Source organism: Nomascus leucogenys, chromosome 22a, assembly GCF_006542625.1.
Source record: "Nomascus leucogenys isolate Asia chromosome 22a, Asia_NLE_v1, whole genome shotgun sequence".
NCBI lineage: Eukaryota > Metazoa > Chordata > Mammalia > Primates > Hylobatidae > Nomascus > Nomascus leucogenys.
Window position 1 is genome coordinate 107,776,642 of NC_044402.1, and position 20,322 is coordinate 107,796,963.

The 20,322-nt window shown below is 44.2% G+C and overlaps 2 long non-coding RNA genes across 2 annotated transcripts; one reads left to right on the forward strand and one right to left on the reverse strand.

Moving 5' to 3' along the window:
* Nucleotides 1-1,609: 1,609 nt before the first annotated feature.
* LOC115832477 lies at nucleotides 1,610-18,110 on the reverse strand. Its single transcript, XR_004027981.1, has 3 exons — nucleotides 17,983-18,110; nucleotides 4,057-4,118; nucleotides 1,610-1,722 (listed from the first exon to the last, which is right to left on the reverse strand). It is a non-coding gene; the product is annotated as an uncharacterized LOC115832477 (long non-coding RNA).
* Nucleotides 3,595-9,740, forward strand: LOC115832476. The gene is made up of 3 exons (XR_004027980.1): nucleotides 3,595-3,866; nucleotides 3,981-4,079; nucleotides 9,142-9,740. It is a non-coding gene; the product is annotated as an uncharacterized LOC115832476 (long non-coding RNA).
* Nucleotides 18,111-20,322: the final 2,212 nt, after the last annotated feature.

A 20,322-nucleotide genomic window follows, 5' to 3' on the forward strand; every position in this document is an offset into this window, starting at 1 on the left:
CTTTCATAAAAAGAACTTGGGCTTTCTCAGAAACTAGATCCAAAGACATGACTTGTAATATGTGTCAGTACTATTGTCATCACAGGATTAAAAATAACACTGCTAAGGTAGGTTGCAGACATTGTTTACATCCACCCCATGGCCTCTAGCACCAGTCTACATAAGAATACAGCAACATCTGGAATGGATCATGGGGGGGGGCACTGGAAGAGTATTAGAAGTAGACTAGTAAAAAGGAAAAGAAAAAAAAAAGAAGAGAAAGAATGGAGAAAAACAACCAGGAGGGAGGAAAAATAACACTAATAAAAAGAAGATGGAGCTAGAGAATGAAATAGAGAGAGGCAGAGAAAGCATACTGGGACTAGGTAGAGGCCAGGGAGGGACAACCTAGGCACATCATTTAGGGAGGTGCTCATTCTTGAAGGGCCTAGATGTCTTGCTTTCCCTACCCTTGTCCCAGCCCTGGTACCAAGGGACCCTTAGTAACCACACCAGTGCCATTGGTACCCAACACTGGCCGGTAACACATGTAATACCATCTGGGCATAGAGGAAGAAAAACTGCTGAATTAAGTTCTCTCTTTTATGCCACTCCTTCCTAAAGCTGCTCTTTCATTGCAGGCCGCACCAAGGTCTCTTCCTCTCCATTCAGGCTTGGTGAGCTGTTGAGCATTTAGGGATTGTTGCTTACTGCATGTAACTTTTGTGTCTCCAACTGATATGTGAGCAATTTGAAGACAGGCACCATGTCTAATTGTCCAGAAGGCCAAGGAAAGGGATGGGTACACAGTAGCTTCTCATTAAATGACTGAATGAATAATTGACTGATTGGTTAGTTGTGATGATATTGCTCATCTGCAGAGCTGGAAACAGAGATAATGAACTTCAGTTCATTATTTGACCTTGGGCCATCTACTCATGCCTGCATCCCCTGAAATACAAGAGGTTCCCTATCCTGTTCCCCTAAGCACCCACGTCATCACACACAACAAGTATTATGAGAAGAGCTGAGGGTGATACTTCATTTGTATTAGAAGCCCTAGTGAACAACAGCAGAAAAAGCAGAATATAAAGCAATCCTCTCACTAAAAAATGTTTAGTTTACTACTATCTCTACTTGAATAAGAGAATACCCAGATTGCCATACACTTTCATTTATAGGGGGAAAAAATCTACTGTATATGCAGCTGGAATTCAAAAGAACCAAATTTCCATAGGAAATTCCCCATTTCCAATCCAGTTAGACTACTGTTAGTTGAGATTTTAATCCCAACATTACAAAGGAATTAAAGTCTTTGGGTCTTTTTACATTTTGTAAATAATCCTTTAAACACAAGGAGGAGCTTTAACCACTGTATAACACCTGTCTGGGGCATGTAATCTGCCCTGGTCCTTCAAGCCAGCCTGGTCCATCAGCCTGGCAGACACAATCTGGCCTATACAGGTGAGTAGTGAACAATTGCAGGTGGTTAGGACAGCCACCCTCAAACACCATTTACTTGATCTAAATACACTCGGAATCTGACCTCATCTTGGCACCACTTCCAAACTACTAGATCTGCAACCCTCTTTTGGCCAACTTCTTTAGACTCCTGTTTGGGCAAGGCCTAGCTGGTATTGGTCCTCAGTGTGATCCTTCTCTGGGCTCCCATGGGCAGCACAGCTCTTGCCCCATGGGACATGCCACGTGGCTGGTATTCTGACTTAGCCAACCCCGGTGGCCCTGTGAACACAGTGACAGACACTGGGAAGCCATTCACGAACCAGAATGAAGCACTCACTGAAGTCTCAGTTGGACTGAAACAAGGTCTGCACATGGCTGGCAGGTGAAGCAAGGCAGAACCCCCATCCCTGCTGTTATTTACTTCAATGTTTGTACCTGGGGTCTGAGGGGCCCTCAAGGAAATACATGTTTTCTGTCTACTGATGGGGTTCAAATATGCACCCAGACAAGATGCCTCTGACAGATCAGGAAGGAAGGGAAAAGGGGAGGCAACTCGAGGCAGTTTGCAGGGAGGAAAGGTAGGCACCTGAAAAAGACCAGACCGTGAGGAAAAGACCCTGGAGTGTGGACCAGACTCAGTTAACAGACCCTGAAAAGCTGAGGGAAGTCGGGGTTCTGACTCAAGCTGGTGGCAGATATTCGCGCACTCCCCACTCAGACACCTGACGTGGGTGCACCAGTGAGAGAAAGGATAGAGCGTGTGAGATGAAAAGGCTGGTCTTATTAAGCCCTACAATACCCTGGGGTCCAAGCACCCCGGCTGTGGGACCCCTGCTAAGTGAACATAATGCTGACGAAGAATAGCTCTCCTCTTTTTGACAAAGCCTGCCAAGGTGTCAAGGCTTGAGAAAGAGTGGTGGGTGCTGCGACAGAGATCAGGTTCAGCCATCAAGGCCAGCAACAGTGCAGCAGCTCAGCCCAGAAGACTGGGCTGACATGCAGGCCTATGTTAGATGCCTCTTGGGAACTCTTAGGCATATCTTTCGGTGAAAGGGTGCGGGGGATGGAGGGGAAAGTTGGCAAACTTTTACAGAATTGGTGGGGATGTGAGTACCAAATACAATGGGACCTTGCTCATCTGCTGGTAAAGCTTGAGGATCATTTAGTTACACCAGAGTTCTGAATATTCTAGTCCCTTTTAAAGGGTGTCATGAGATGTCTGATCTACCAGGACCAGCCCTGCTATTCTGTTCTGTCCTAGTAATCAGAGGTCCCTAACCTCTGAACCATCAAGAACTTGAGCTTCCATGATTACAGAGAAGGGCTCTTTCTCCCATGTAGAGAACTAGGAAGTACTTGGTGACCACTACGTCCACATGGGCTCCCTCACCCCATCACCAAGGTCCCCTGTGCTATCCATAGTCTTCCCTCACCCTGGCAAAGGTGATGCAAAGCCTTTACTCTACACACCCATCCAACCTGAGCCTTATCATCTAACAAACTCACATGGGGTCTTATTGTACTCTATGCACCCCCAGTTCAAGAGGATGACAAGCGAACCTTACTTTAAATATCTTTTCATGTTTGTAATCCTCCCACACATGCCTCTGGTTTCCTCCCTGGCCCTCCAAGCTTACAGTCTGTTTCCTTCTGTGGTGAAGTTGGGCAAGTTCCGATGCTTGGGGTGCAGAGCCATGAATCATGAGTGAGAGGCTCTGGGAACACCAAGTCCACACTACTCTACTTACAAGTCCTAAACTGCCTAGTGGGATCCAATGCCGACCCCAGTGGAGTTCTTTACCCATGACTGGTGTCCTCAGGAATGTGTCTGTGGGAAGAAAAGTCTCGAATGCTGGGGAATGGAGCCATCAATAGCTTCTTTCCTATGCTGGAGTGCAAGAGAGCCCCTAAGGCTGGAGCACTCCCCAAGTAAGCAGGCAGAGACAGAGACCTGAGTCCTACTGCTGAGTCATTTAAATCTGCTTTAGATCCGGTTTTCTCAGGGCATGGAAAGGACAGGGCTCCCAGTGGAGATATCATGTAGCTAGGGCCTAGAAGTATTTTTTCAGCACATGAAATTTAGAAAGAATTTGCATATTTGATGCTGGGGAGGTAGGTTATGGAGTGAAATGGTCAGGGAAAGGAAACACTGAGTTCAAGTGCTTCTAAAGGACACTTAACTGATCCAAATATTTGTCAAGCTGAATCGCTACATCCACTCTCACCTGCCTGAAATCAATATGCTCAAGTCAAACACATTTGCCTGCATCTGAATGTGGAGAATGAACTTCTTAAAGCTGAACTGGCAGCTGGAAGGGGAGAGAGAAGAGCTGGACAGGGAGCCAGGACACTAGAGTTCTTTTCCACTGTGGTGGGACCCGGAAGAAGCTGTTGAATCTCTGTAGGGTTAGCTCTTAAATGCTGTGAGTCTTTGGAAAGCTGTGTGAATAACTGCTAAACACCCAGGACAGCTTATGCATTTTTTGAAAAAGGTAAGTACTTATCTGTTGGAACAAAAGCTCCTCTTTTTGTTTTAGCCTCGAATTCTCAGGCAGTGAATGCACTACCGTGCGCACAAGGCAAGGACATGGCTGAGCACGTTGTCTTCTTCACTTTATATGCAGCTTCCTTAACAGGTCTGTGCCAAGGTCTTTTCATTCTGAATCACTTGAGCTCTATTCAAAGAGGAGACAGATAAAAAAGTAACTGAGTATAGTGGCGCACACCTGTAGTCCCAGCTACTCAGGAGGCTGAGGTGGAAGGATCACTTGAGCCCGGGAGAGATTGAGTTTGCAGTGAGCTGTGATAGTGTCACTGCACTCCAGCCTGGACAATAGAGTGAGACCCCAATTCTAAGAGAGAGAGAGAGAGAGAGAGGTTGGGAGGAGGGAGAGAGGAAGGGAGAGACCTTTGGGACTTTGATTTATCCTTGTTTTCTACCAGATACTTGCAAAATGGGAGCCATCTGGTGCTAAAAGAAGGCCTGGTGTTTGCTGCCTTCTCTGGGGGGTGTTCAACAGGGGTATTAGCACCTGTGTTAGGCCCCACCCTGCACACACACATACATATGTTCGGTTATGTGCTGGCTCCTTGTGAGTGAGTGAGTATCAGGAAGGACTGGGGATTCTGTGGCTTTCATTGGCCACAGATGAGTCTACACAGCTCCAGCAGTGGTGCATGCAGGGACCAGGTCCCCCGATTCCCCAGTCACCACAGCTGTGCAACCAAGAACACACTGTATCTTGTGGCCAGCCTTTTTCCTGTGGAGGAAAAGGTACTTCTGGGCCTGCACATGCCGTTTATGCCTTGGTCTGGGAAGGAGAATGTGGCAATGAAAAGTCACCACTTTGGCACATTCTGCCATCCTTGCTCTTCGGGGTCTTTATAGGGCAGTATGTGCCAAAATATGGCATATTCACATTGCCATCCTTAATATGGTTGATTAATTGCAAAAATACCCTCGGCCTTTTGCCCCTTCCTGAGGCCACACCTTTGCAATGTGACTTTGCATTTGTACCCATCAATAAGTGGAGTCTACTTCCCCATCCCTTACATCGAAGCCTGCCTTGGAACTCACTTTGACCAACAGAATACGGTATAAGGGATGATGTGCCAGTTCTGAGCCTCAGCCTCAACAGGTTTTGGGCACTTCTGCCCTCTCTCTCTCAGACCCCATGATTACCCTGCAAACAAGCTCACACTACTGGATGACAGAGACATATGGCCCAGTCATCCTGTCACCATCACTGTTTGTCAAACAGCTGCCTGACATATGAATGAAGTCTTCCTAGACCAAGCAGCCCTCAGCCATCCTGCCAGCTGACCACAGATGCACGAGCAAGCCAAGCCAAAATCACCCAAACCTGGCCCAAGTCAGTAGAACTGACCCATAGCCTGGTGAGCAATAATAAATGCCTGTTGTTTTCAGTTACTGAGTTTTGGGGTGACTTGCTACACAGCAATACCTGACTGATACACTTACTCATGACAAGTTGGTATAATACTAGCTGTTGGGCATTCAGATACTTTATTTCACAGATTGACTGGACTCCTGCCATATATATAACCAGGACTGTTCCAGGCTCTGTGGATACAATATCTCTGCTCTCCTAGAGTTTACATTCTAAAGGATGAAGACAAACCACAAATAAATACATGGGCATGTAAATAATAACAATATCAGCATTAGTAAGCAACATACAGACCATTTAAAATATTATATGATAAAGAATAACCGTACATTACTGGTCTGGTGGCCAGGGAAGCCACACTGAAGAAACATTTAGACAGATCTGAGTGTCAGTGTAGAGTGGGCCATGTAAAAATTGGAGAACAGCACTCCAAGCAGAGGGAATTGCAAATGCCAAGGCCTCAAGGTTGGACTATAGTGTCTGAAAAAACAGAAGACTGTGCCTAAAGCACAGTGAAAAAGGGGATGTGGGGAGGGAATGGAGAGAACAGGTAGGGCATTTAAGCCAACATAAAGAATTTGGACTTTATGCTAAATGCACTGAGCAAGCTATTATCACTTTTAAAATAGGAGAGTAACATATCTGATTAATGTTTAAACGGAGTCCTCTGGCTGATGGGCACAGAGTGGTTATTAAGAGGAAGACGTGGAGGAACTGAATCAGTTAGGAAGCTCCTATGATAATGCAGACTGAGCCAGGTTTATAGCAATGGAGATTAAGAGATCAAATATGTTTTGGAGGAAGAAGTGACAGGACTTGGGATGAATTGGATGTGGGAGTCAAAGGAGAGAGAGGAATCAGGATAACCCCTAGATCATGCTCCAGTAACTGAATGAACTGAAATGCAAGAAACTCATAGATTAGGGGCTGGACATTCAAGTCTGCGATGCCCGTTAGGACAAGGGGTAGGCCTGGTGTTTTGGGAAGGGGTCAGCACTGGAGGAACAGGTTGGATGTCACTGGCATAAATCTTAGACTGGATGAGGTCACTGGAGGACAGCAATTAGGAGTGACAAGAGCCCAGGACAAAGACCTGGACATTCCAACATTTATGGGTTGGGCAGTTGAGAATGATCCAGCAAAGGAGATGAAGAAGAAACTGCCAGTAAAGTGAGAGACAGATGTGGAGATCTCCAAGACCAAGAGAGGAGAATGGGCAAGAAGGAAGCACTGGTCCATTGTGCTAAACGCTCCTGGCAGATACGGGGGACAAGGACTTTGCTGCAATCATTGAATCTGGCAAACATTCAAATGCATTTTGCCTTCCTTAGGGCAATAATGAATCACAGAACCTAAAGTGGATTGTAAAGTTGTTATCTGGACTCTCTGTCCTACAGGCCTCTACTCTAGATAACTGGGATTAGTTAATACCAACCCCTGCCCCGACTTAATCCTTGTTCCCATTGGTTCAGTTATTCCCCAAACTCCATGACTCTCTCTGCAGGCCCAGAAATATAATGACCCATCAGGTTCATCAATATCTAAATTCTCTGGAAACCATAAGCTCCCTGAGGGCAAAGATGGTGTCTGTCTTGTTCATGCTGTATCCCATCACCTAGGATATTACCTAGCCACAAATACATTCTTGACAAACACTGGGTACATGGAGCAATGTTGGATCCCATTTGCCTTCCTACCATCAGTGCTGGCCCCCATGTCTAGGCTGCCACTACCTTATCCCCTGTGGACAGATGTGAGGCATTTTTTTCAACATTCCCCAAACTCCAGTTTCTCTGGGTTGGGGTCCTATCTTGCTCTTCGGGGTCTTTATAGGGCAGTACGCTATGGCTAGGGCCAGATCCCTGGACTGTAGCTGACTTCTCAGCTGTAGATATCTCACTTGTGGGCTGGCGAGCTGCTCTTTGGTACCTGTGCCATCCCTACAGTTGGGACAAGCTTAACCTTCACTACATCCAGTGGTCTCATCTCCCTCGATCTCACCTTTAAGATTTTTGTGTTTATTGTTGTGGAATCTCCTAATTGCTTTGTATTCAATTCACACATCTGCAGGGTCTGTATGGCTGGGTGATAGGAGGGGTTTGTGTCAACTTGACCCGAAATATCGTCTACGTAAAAGTCAAGTTTATAATACCTGGCAGTGGCATCAGGGAAGGTGCATGTGACTTTTTGACCCCTAAAAAGGCATTTCAGTTAGTCTGCAATGCTCGCCAGGATGTTTGTGCGTGAATCAGTATCAAATGTTTCACTTTCAGGATTTCATTTGAACCCTCTCTCAAAAGAGGGCATTTGGTAACCATTCCACAGGAATCTAAAACCACTCACTTGCTCATCTGAGTACAATTCTGTTTTCTGGGACATGGTCAGGTGTTACAAGGCAGAGCCCTGAAAATTTAACCTCATTTAACCTGAGCAAATATCATCCTTTAATCATAATAATGGGTTTTTTTTTTTCAATTAAAGGCTTTGGTAATTATACTGAGCTTAACTTGGTAACAATTCTGCTACCACCCTCTACTGTAAGGATCTCATATTTGCTTGGCCTGTAAAAGGAAATTATCACAGAAGCAAAATCAGATTTTGGTTGAAGTCAAGACACATATTAAATCTGATGCTTCACAGCTGAACACAAGCCTCTCCACCTCCAATGGACTCCTGACTGTGTGCGGACAGACACTTAATAAACGCTTTTGATGAAGGTCTCTCTGTCTTAAAATGAAATTAGATTGTTCTGACAGTATCTCCTCATCACTAAACTGCTGGTTGTTATCCAGCAGCCTGTGATCCTCTAGGTGTTTGCAAATTGACTGCTTAATGTTTTGCATTTCTGTATGTCCACTTTTTGAGGATGAGCAGCCACCTGTATAATTTCTGATATAGGCGATGTGTTTGTCTTTTGGTGGTGGTCTTGGGCATTTCATTGACACACACACATACACACACACACACATTTTTGTTTCAGAACAGTTTCCTAAGCTCCTCATTCATTCACTTTGTACATATTGATACCAAACCTATGGAAGGACATTAGGCTAATCCTTGGGGACACACTGATTAGAGAGCAGATTCTTGTCCTTTTGGGGCTTAAAATCTAGTGATTGCAATTTCAGATAGTAGTTAGGACTATGGATAGAATAAATTGGCACCACAATGGAGACTAGATGGGGAGAACTCTCCAAATAGAAACATTTTAAGCTGTGACCTGAAGAATAAAGGAGGGAGAAGCAGAGGTGGAAGGAAGTGACAAAAGCAAAGGCCCTGGGGTGAGAAAGAGCTTAATTTGTTCCAGGATCTAATGGAAGGCAAAGGGGAGTGGACATTGGGAGGAGGCTGAAACACGGGTGAAAGGTGGCCATATTATCAGATGCCTTGTAGGTAGGGTGAACATACATCCCAATTTGCCAAGAATAGTCCTGGTTTAGACCTTTGTCCTTGTACAATTATGGATAGGGCCTCCTCTCACTCTCAAAAGTGTCCTGGTTTGCACGATAAGTTATCTGGTCACCCTGCTTTAAAAGCATGTCAAAGAGCTGGGTTTTTATCCCATGTGAGATGGGAAATCATTGAAGGGTATGAGGCAGGGGTATGGCAGGACTAGATTTATGTTTTCAGATTGTTTCACCATCAGTCTGAAGGGAGCCAGATGTGGAAGTGGAGAGAGCTATAGGAAGGCTATTGTAGTGGCTCAGGGAAGAGCTGAAGGTCAACTGAGCGTCACATTTAAAAATAGATTACACTAAGCAACATTCTACCACCTTCTTTCTTTCAGGCTCCTGGTGCTGGTTCCAACAGAATAGACACGGAGATGCATGGCCTAACTCCCACCCCCTCTTCAGGACTCAGCCACGCAGCCCCCCATCTGCCAGAAGTGTTAGCTGTTGATGGCTCACAGCTGAGTCCCTCCCCAAGCATTGCTGAAAAGAGCCACCTTGCTCTAGGATGTGCCCCAACCCTGGGGGCAGCACACATTCCAAGTGATTAGTCCATAGTGTGGTACAAAGGTTGTACCCATCTTGCCTGAATTCAGGATCTCTTGGAAAAGCCACCCCAGCTCTGCAGCTCCTGGTGGGGTGCTGAGGCCTCTGCTGCAGCTGCATCACAGTTTACGTTCCCCTCTGCCTAGTCCTGCTGCCTTCACTCCCCAACAGGTATCGTTCCCCAGAGAACTCCCTGCCCCCAGTCACCTGTAAGCAGATCTCCACTGCAGTCTGTGGCCTGGGAAACCTGCTCTAGGATCCCAACGTGAACACAGCTTCTCACTGAAATGTGTCTGGGTGTTAAATCTGTCCTGCCATCTTTACATCTAATCAAGAGGTAGAGCTTCCCCTGGTGTTTCTGCTGGGTACATAAAGGATCTTTTCCATTGTCTTTTATGTCCTTTGTAAATTGAATCACCTCATTTGTTTTGACCTGGATAATTTTCTCCGTTAATGCTTGTATTGGTTCACGACACTGGGTCCCTGTAAGCAGACACCCTTACCACTTTTTATTGCATCCCAAGTAGTTATTTCAGATATTGTAAAACAACAGCTCTCCTTTAAACACCTTGATTTTCTATTACCTAAATTTAGTTTCTTCTTTTGGTACTTGAATTATTTCCTTAGGGAATGTAAAGATCCCATAAATTCCTTTTTTATTTCTTTTATTCATGAGATTATTCCTAGTACTTCTAGATAGTAATTTGAAATTTATTGAAATAAATTACAATAGGACCCCATTCTTTACAGTTCATTATCACCAAGAATGCAATATATCATGGATTAAATCATGCTCTCCCCAAATGTAACTACAACCAACAAAAGACTGATGCAGGGCCATTAGAGGATAATAGGAAAGAGTTGGCAATCTTTTCAAAGTAACGTGTTGAGTCTTCGCACCTTCACAGGCATAAGGGGAATGAATGTGCATGTAGGTGAGCGAGTAAGAACCAGGAAAGGGTGGGGGCGTTTCCACACACTTTAAGCACTGGGGCTTGCCCATGCATCTGGTGGGAAGTCTTTTGCCTGGTTTCCAGCCATCTAGCCACATGAAGTCGCCAGTCCCCACCTCTGCTAATAGTAAAGACGACGTGGGAAGAGAGAAGGGGTGTCTACATAGACTTATACTTTAATTCTCTCCATTCACTCATTCAACAAATATTTTTCAGTTCCTCCATAGTACCATGCCCAGGTGGCACCATGCAAGGTACAGAGCATCTCTGTACGCACTCTGACTCCTGACTTGAAATGTGCCTCTTGGTGCCGAATCCCATAACAGGGTAATAAAAATATTCCAATTTTTTTTCCTTTTGATAACTTTTTTCATTAAAATTCAAATTTTCTTCTATTTCAGATCACCTGCTCTGAGCATGCCATCTACTATGGAAATCTTCAATCTTTAATTAATTTTTCCTGTTACAGGAAGATTAAGTCTAAAAGGGTATCTTCCTTAGTTGATCCAGAACTAAATAACACTGTTCTCAGTACTTCCAGTAACTTGCTTACACTCTTACTTCTAAAGCATTGAATGTATTATCTTATGTACTTGTCACCCCCAGCTTATGTCATAGGAGAAAGTATGCGGAGATCAGGTACAACTTCAGTTCAACAACTTATGAGCTATTGGATCAGTCTCCTTACTAATCTCTCAGAGCCTCAATTTCCTTGTTTAAAATGGGGACAATACCTACCTTAAAGAATTTCTTGAGGATCAAAAGAAACCCTAGTAACAAAGCCTTGAACCATGTCTGACTTATAGTATATATTCTAACTGCAAGTTCTTTTCATGTTTTGTCCATGAATTCTTCATTCATTCATCCAACAACCAAGCATTCACTGATGCTCCAGTTGTGCAAGACACTGTTTTAGGCCTTGAGGATACAAACTGCACAAGCAGGACAATGTACGCAGTGTTATGCAGGGTCTGGTCCAGCGGGAGGAGAAGACAGTGACTGTGGCCCGTGATGAGTGACAGAATGAAAAGTAATCAGGAAGATATGATAGGAAATACAGGGAGAACGGGAGAGTCTGCTTCATGTTGCATAATCAGAGGGCAGCTCTGGGCAGGCAAAATTTGAGCTGAGACCTAAGTGACAAGGAGTGAAGCCAATGGAACATCTGAAATAATAGTTTTCTAGAAAGAGAGCCTAGCTAGTGTGAGCCCTAAAGTAGTCAGAAAATGGGCTTGGAGGGTTTTATATGAGGAGTAGTGGGAAGTAGGCAGAGGCCTGGTCATTGTAGGTCATGTTGGCTACAGTGAAGAGTTTGTGTTTGATTCTCAGGGCAATGAAGAGCCTTTGGAGAATTTAAAGCAAAGTGGGGAGGGGGAACAAGAGCTGATCTACATTATTCTGAACAGCACCAGGAGGGATAGTACTGGATAATAAGAGTGGTAAAAGGAGACCATTTAGGAGGTTATAGCAATTGTCCAGGGTGGCCTGGCCTGCCACAGTAGCCACAGAGACGGTGAGAGGTGAGGAGATGCCAGGTACCGTCATGGGAGACATAATGACATTCAATCAATGCTGAACTATATATATGACGGTGGTACCATGAGATGATAATGGAGCTGAAAAATTCCCATCACCTAGTGACCTCATAGCTGCTGGAACATTGCAGGGCAATGCATACACACATGTATGTGGTGATACTGGTGTACACAAACCTACTATGCTGCCAGTCCTATAGAAGTGTAGCACATAGGATTATGTACAGTACATAAGACTTGATAATGATAACAAACAACTATGTTACTGGTTTATGCATTTACCATACTATTATCGTTATTTTAGAGAGTACTCCCTCTACTTATTTAATAAATATAGTTAACTGTAAAACAGCCTCAGGCAGGTCGTTCAGGAGGTATTCTAAAGAAGGCATTGCTATCACAGGAGATGACAACTCCATGCATGTTATTGCCCCTGAAGACCTTTCAGTAGGATACGGTGTGGAGGTGGAAGACAGTGATACTGATGATCCTGACCCTGTGTAGACCTATGCTAATGTGTGCTTGTGTCTTAGTTTTTCACAAAAAAAGTTTAAAAATAAAAATACAAAAGAATAAAAAAGGTTATAGAATAAGGATATAAAGAAAGAAAGTACTTTTGTACAGCTGTATAAGTGTTTGTGTTTTAAATTAAGTGTTATTACAAAGGAGCAATAGAGTTTTTACAAATTAAAAAGTTAATTAATGTTAAAAGTCACTGTAAGCAAGCTAAGGTTAATTTATTTTTGAAGAAAGAAATTTTAAAAATAAATTTAGTATAGCCTAAGGGTACAGTATTTATAAAGTCTACAGTAATGTTCTAGGCCCTCATCTTCACTCACCACTCACTCACTGACTCACCCAGAGCAACTTCCAGTCCTGCAAGCTTCATTCATGGTATCTTTTAAAGGTATACCATTTTTTATCTTTTATACTGTATTTTTACTGTACCTTTTCCGTGTTTAAATACTCAAATACTTACTGTTGTGTTACACTTGCCTACAGCATTCATTCAGTACTGTGACATGCCATACGGGTTGTAGCCAAGGAGCCATAGGCTGTATAGCATATAGCCTAGGTGTGCAGTAGGCTACACCATTTAGGTTTATGTTAGTACACTCTATGATGTACACACAACTAAATTGCCTAACAGTGCATTTCTCAGAACATGTCTCCAGCATTAAGCAATGCATGACTGTATATATATCTTAGAGTAACAGCCAGCAGGATTTAAAGCTGGAATGAACATAGGAGGGAGCTGAGGAAAGCAAGGGATCAAGAAGGATTCGTAGGATTTGACTTAAGCCATGGAACGATGGAGATGCCATTATACACTGAGATAGCGAACACTGGGAAGGTGCACATTAGAGGTCTAGCAGAGAATTCTAACAGAGACCAGTACAGAATAAAAACCAAGAAAGTGAGAAAATACAAAAGCCAAGAGAATGGTAAGCAATGAGGGTATGATTCACAATTTTTATAGCCACTGGACTTACTTCGCAAATATTCCATTATCAGCAAACAGCTTTAAGCCCCGTCACCAAACTGGCAACCCCAAAAGTCATTTTGGTACTCACTTCTCAAATATGTCAGTGTTATCAGGTTAAACTGTGTCCTCCTCTCCCCTCAGGTAAGATATCTTGAAGTTCTAACTCCCAGTACCTTAGAATGCACCCTTTTTGGAGATAGGGTCGTTACAGAGGTGATCAAAGGAAGATGAGGCTATCAGGGTGTGTCCTAATCTCCTATGACGGATGTCCTTAAGAAAAGAGGAAATTTGGACAGAGACACATACACAGGGAGAGAACCTGGTGTGAAAATGAAGGCAGAGATCAGAGTGATGGAGCAGTAGCCAAGGAAGTCAAAGATTGCCTGCAAACTACTAGAAGCCAGGAGAGAAGCACAGGACTGTCTCATCCTCACAACCCTCAGAAGGAACCAATCCTTCTGTCACCTTGATCTCAGACTTCTAGCCTCCAGAACTGTGATGATACATTCCAGTTGTTTAAGCTGCCCAGTCTGTGGAACTTTTGCTAGACAGCCCTGGCCAACTCCTACAGTCAGTGTGTCAGGAGGGCAACCACAGGTCTTCCAAAAGACAAAATTGCTTTCTGGGACAATGTTAGCCACTGTGGGCCATCTCCATGGGCTTTATTCTTGGTATTTCAACATGGAACTTTGTTGCCAATGCTTGTAAACACTTGCAACAAAATTACACGGGGTGAGTACTGCTGGGGAGTGGTGGGTGATGCAGAAACCCCACATTTGCCAAGAAATGGAGAGATGACCTCAAGCCTCAGGGAATAAATGAAACAGAACATCTGAGGAAAGCAAAACCTGAGTACATGAGTTCAATACAGAAGCAGTGAGAAGAACCTTCCATAAAGGAAAACATTGCCTATGCAGCATTCAGCCCCAGGAAGTGGCCCTGGGGAAATGCAAGGTGAAGCTGCCCCACCCTGTTTGCCCAAATTAGTGATAACTTGTTTTGACAATGTACACATTTGGAAAGTCTCTTCTTTTACTCTACTCATTTCTGTTCCCACAAGGCACACGCTTGGTTTCTCTTTTTATCCTAAATTTATAAAATTCAAAAGAAAATATGACTTTTACTTTCAAAAATTTAGGAAGTATTCTTGAAGTATTCTAGTTAAGCTGGTTTTGATCATAAGGAACAGATACCCACAAATGTACTCAGTTTAAACTGGGGTTGGGGGTGGGGGCTATTATCAGGATTTATATGAGGTAGTAAGAGAGAGAGTCTATTGAAACCAAGAACTTCAGTAGTAAAAATAGACCACGCTTACGTAGTGTGCTAGGGTTTTTTTTGTTTGTTTGTGTGTGTGTGTGTGTGTGTGTGTGTGTGTGTGAGACAGGGTTTCACTCTACTGCCCAGGCTGGAGTACAGTGACATGATCATGACTCACTGCAGCCTCCACCTCCTGGGCTCGAGCAATCCTCCTGACTCAGCTTCCCCAGTAGCTACAACCACAGGTGCATATCACTATGCTCAACTAATTAAAAAAAAATTTTCATAGAGTCTCACCATGTTGCCCAGGCTGGTCTTGAACTCCTGGGCTCAAGTGACCCACCTCGGCCTCCCAAACTGCTGGGATTATAGGTGTGAACCACGGTGCACCAAGCTGAGCCAGATGTTTTTGTAAGGGCTTTATGTGTGTTAACTTGTTTGTTCCTCACCATATCCCTAAGAGGCAGACACTGTACTGATCCCCATTTTACAGATGAGGAAACTAAGGTTAAGTGCCTTTGCCCAAGGTTACACAGCTAGTAAGTGATGAGCCGGGATTTGAATCAATGGCTGGTGTCAAGGAACATTCCTTAAAGTACGAGTCAGCTACCCCAGGGGAACCTGAATGGAACTGAAGTAGATTAGGGATTCTCCCTGTTGCCCTCCATCTTCTCACCCTTCTCCCTCTTCCTCTCTCCCTCCTTCCACATTTCTACCTTTCCTCCACCTCCCTCTGTCCCTCTCAACATTTCCGTTTCCCCTTTTGTGTGTGTCGGCTCTGTTCTGTTTTGGCCACTGACTTACTTTTTCTCTCTTTATGCTCTGTGTAGCTTCTACTTACTCCTAGCTTCTCAGCCTGGATATGGCCCACTGTGACTCTTCCAACCTCCCATTGCTCATTAGCTCATTGAGATTTCTTAGTACAGAATCCCAGTGGACAAAATCCTACTGGATCAGCCCATGAGGTACCCCCCACTCCAGTCCAACAGGGTATGGCTACATGTTGAGTTACAGGAACTAAAAATGAACAGCCCCCGACCATGCAGGGCCAGGCCCAGGACAGCTGCTGCGAGTGATGCCTGGTAAGCATAGGATCATCTTTGTTTTTGCAGAAAAACTATCTACTGATTAATTCTGTCACACATAAGCCTGCCAATCAAATCCCTACCCCTCTGTGGCCTGTGCCCCCACACATGACGTCCCTGGTGTAATGATACTCACACATGCTGTGTGCCTCTGTGAGATGGTAATAGCGGATAGTGAGTGAATAAATGAGAATCTTGTCTGGCTCCTCCAAGAGAAGACAAATGGGCCTGTGTTACAAGGTATATCTGATCAAAGGGGAACCCAGGCATCAGGAGGAGGCTAGGGACAGGGGACCACGCCATTGCATGGTGACACTCAGCAGACATCTGCCTCTCAAATAAACCAGAGTCCTCAATCTGTGTTGAGGGTAAAAGCTGGAAACTAGGAGAGAGACGCTGCCTGGGTAAAGAGACAGAAGGAACTCAGCCTAGGTCCAAGGGGGAGCTCATTCCACCTAGAAAGAGAAGCCTGATCTCTCTGGAAAAAAAGGAGAGATGTTGAGCTACAAGGAGGCAAGGCTCACAGAGCCAGATGAAAACATCCTGCTTAGAGCATGTGGAATGTCTCTGTTAGACTTCTGCAGTCACTGAACAATAAACTAGGCTCCTACAATATATATCTGCACTTGGTCACCTGAATATATAAAGGTGTTTAAAAAGCAAGTCTGCAAGCCATTTCTCTCTTTTTTTTAAACTGACTCTCTCCAAAAAAGTAACTAAATGACACATTACTATGTTTCCACATAATCTCTTAACAGATTTGCGCAGATTTGTCATAGTCCTAGACAGGTGTTAGTATCTTTGTTTATCCCAGCCTTCCACACCTTGCAAGATCATTCAGCCTTCCTTCTAGAAATTTTATTCCCTTCTTTGACACACTGGATTGACTGAAAACAGGTTTTGCATATACTTCAAGAGAATAAAAATATTTTTTGCATTCAAAATAGAATCACCACAGGCACAGAGACAGTTAGACATTTAAACAAAGGGTACATCAAATCTTCTATTCTTCTAGCTAATCTATTTTCAGTACTGCCAGAAACACCTAACAAACTATAGTCTCACAAAATCAGAATCTGTGGTACTAGTATCATGTGGCGATGATTAACCTTGTCAACTTATTTTTTAAATAATCCTCATCATTTATACCATTGTAGTAAAGGGTTCCCCTCTCCCATGCAGCAAGTCCAGAATGAAAGTGGGTTGTTGCCATGGCAACAGAATACAAGGCAGAGAACTCCAGAGAAGGGGGGTGGGTGCATCTCTACACTCAAGGCCATAGCTGCAAGAAAGCCCCAGGCTCCAGGATGGTGGCAGCAAAGAGAAGCAACCTGCCATGACATCACACTGCCAGATGGTCTGCTGTTGACATAGGGTTCCCCCCAACTAATTATTTGCATAAATCTGTATCATTCATTCAAAGAAAAATAAAGAATTCACTCAAGTATACATTGACATACTTATTAGACAGTTTTTCTCTTTGAACAACTTAGTATCAGAAACATTCCCCAAACACCAAGCACATAGTTGCCTTACACATGGAAGCTGTTTAAGAAGCATGTATTTCACGATATATTGGACCCCTTCCTGAACCAGGTATTGCTCAAGATCCAGAGCAGAGTTCTCTCTCTCCAGAGAGTTCACTGTTTAGTGGGTGGACAAGCATGTATAAAGATCCATAGAACCTTACATATCAGCTTAATGACAGACTTGCCCAGGGTATCACAGGGGTGAGAATTCAGGAGAGGAGACCACTACCCTGGAGAAATACACAGGAGGAGAGAAAGGAGACAACGTATGTGTCACATGGCCCTGAGGATGAATGAGGAGCTATTGATGCTCCATCGTTTGCTCTGTCTGCTTGCTTTGAGATTGTTGGTGGAGGAAACAGCACAAGCAAAGACCCAAAGGCAAAAAGTAGCGCAGTCTATGTAGGGGAAGCATATGCAGTTTGCTGGTGTTGAATACAAATCTGTAAGGCAGGGACTGGAGGGAGCTGAAGCTAGAGACACAGGGAGCTAAGATGTTAACAGGACATGTAAGTCCCTCCATCTGGAGAGCTTGGACTATATTTTCTGGGCAATGGCGGCACCAATGTGATAAAGCCTGCTTTCTGGATAGACTCAACAGCAGTGGGGAGAGTTGCTTAACAGATAAGATTGGAGTCCAGAGGGCCAGTCCCAAGACTGCTTCAAACATCCAGGCAAGAGACAGTAAGTGCCTGACTTACATGGAGGACTAGGGATGGAAGGGTGAGGAGACATTCTAGAAATATTTAGTGAGTAAAGTCACACAGCTTCTCAGCATGACTCACCTTCCCAAATTCCTAAGACTCAAATCTCCATCCACGTCTCCATACCAATTTCAACACTAAAGAAAACCTGGAGGGAGGAAGGATAAGATTTGCAGCAGCTAAAGTTCCTTCAATAGTACATAGCTTATACCGTATATTCATTGAGCCACTTAAAATGATCTGGGTCACTTTAAACCCTGTTGGCTGAGTTGATGAACAGGCAAAATATTTCTTTCTTGAATATAGTCCAGTATATTGTTTTCCATAATTAGTGGTCACTGGGGTCAGAAAAAGAATGGAGATTTTTAGAGAGATTCTGAACAATATATCAATGCCAACTGAGAGTGGCAGGCACAACAAAACTGATAATACTTCATATTGAGATAGGATCATTCCTCTGTGGCTTTCCTAGTTTCACAGTGAATATTAATTTTTAGAGCATTCCTATGAAGTAGAAAAGTGGCAAAGCAAGTTGGCTCCATTTCAGTGTGTGGGGTGGGGGTGGTAAGATACTAGTGCAGAGAGAGATGAACTGACTCGTCAGAGGCAAGGCTAGTTGGAGGAAATCCAGAGGGCAGTTTGGGCTTCTTGGTTTCTTCTCCTGGTTTTATCATCTAAACCCATCCTAATGAGGTTACTGTCTTTAACTCAGCCTGTCCAGATCTCATCTAAAAAGAGGAAGCAAAGACCTGGGTAATTTTCCAGATAATTTCTTTAAAAAAAAAAAAGGAACCTCTCTTTCCTCCAAATTGTTTATAATTGATGCAATACAGGAAGTCTCACTGCTTGTTAATGAGTTCCCAAACTCAAATTTTGCTATTTAATTTCTTTTTGAAATCTGCGTTTGCCCGAAATATCTCAGTAATTCAAGTGGAAAGGGAAGTTTTGCCTAAATTATGAAAATGACCTCAATTTCCTTCTTTGCGTAGCTAAGGGAGAAGTGGGCAGAACATGGTATCTGAGCTGTAGGAATCAAACCCTTCCCCACGGCCTGGGGTACATGGATCCCCTCTTGGTGTTGGGGAAACCCCACACTCAAGTTCAACATTGTGATCCTGTTTTCCATCGTCAATCTGTAAGTCTTCATCCTTTACTCATTTGTATCTCCCAGGACTGCAACAGACACCACCTGCTTTGTTCCATTTACGCATTAGTAAAAACATAGGACTTATACTAATGATTGGAAGAAATGACTCATTTCAAGTTCTTGCTACAGGGTCAGTCTTGGACACAGTTTATTTTATATGTACATAAAATGGGTAAATTGAGCTAGCAGTGATGAAGCAAGGAAATGACTGCCCTGCCTGCTTTTTTGCCAAAGCACACGTCCCAGTTCTTTGTCTGACTCTAGTCCCTGTCATCTGCCAGGCTGCTTTTGTCTTTCCCTCATTCGGCCACTCTTCCCTTGCTCCTTTCTTCTTGTATCTCTCGGGATAGAGCCACATGCCTCTGGACGGCTTCCATTCAGTGAGAACCTTGGATAACAAGGTGGTCCACAGGCAGCAGTTCAGCTGAAAAGCAGCAGCCCTATCCTGAAGCTATTTTGGAGGCAGACTATGAGTCGATAGCAGGACACCAACAGTTTGCCTCTTCACTGGGGCTCACAGACAAAAGCCTCAGATCTTGATGATGAACAGCAGCAGCTCCTTTGGGCAGGCATGTGGGCTGTCCTGCTGCTCCCGGCAGTCAGAAGAGCCAAGAACAAAAGATGTCCGCCAGGCCGCCCTGGTACCCAGCCGGAGCACACTGGGTGTCTTGCACACTCACATCCACACACTGCCCGACTCCCTGAGGCAGACACCCCAGCATGGAGATTGCTCTCTTCTGGATTCACACATCTCCCAAAAGGAAGAGCCCCTTTCTGAGATAAAATCACTGCATTTTTACACCCTAAACAATTAGACAAGATTTCCCAAAATGTAAGAGCAGTTAGTAGTTAGTAGACTCCATCCAAGGCGGTGAAGGCAGGAGGAGAGAAAAGGAGGGAGGAGGGAGGAGGGAGAGGGTGGGGGAAGGAGAGCAGCAGCTTTGGAGTCTTTGTTTCTCTCCCATCTGGCTGAAAGCCAGAGGCGAAGATCGAAGAGACCTATCCTTTGTCCACTGATCTGACAGTCATCCCATGTTACCACTCGGCAAAATCAAAGTGAAATGCGTTCACACATTCACGTCCGTCGCTCAAAAGGTTGCTAAGAAATCTGTCTTCCTGTGCCTAATGGCAGCAGGATTTCTATGCAACAGTCCTGTTTTCAAGGTCATAATAAAATGAAGAGAGCTCCACTTTTTCCACTATAGTCCATCATTCTTAGCATGCTCCTGTCCTCCCAGGGACCCAAGCATGTGCTCTGTGACTTTAAGGGAAGA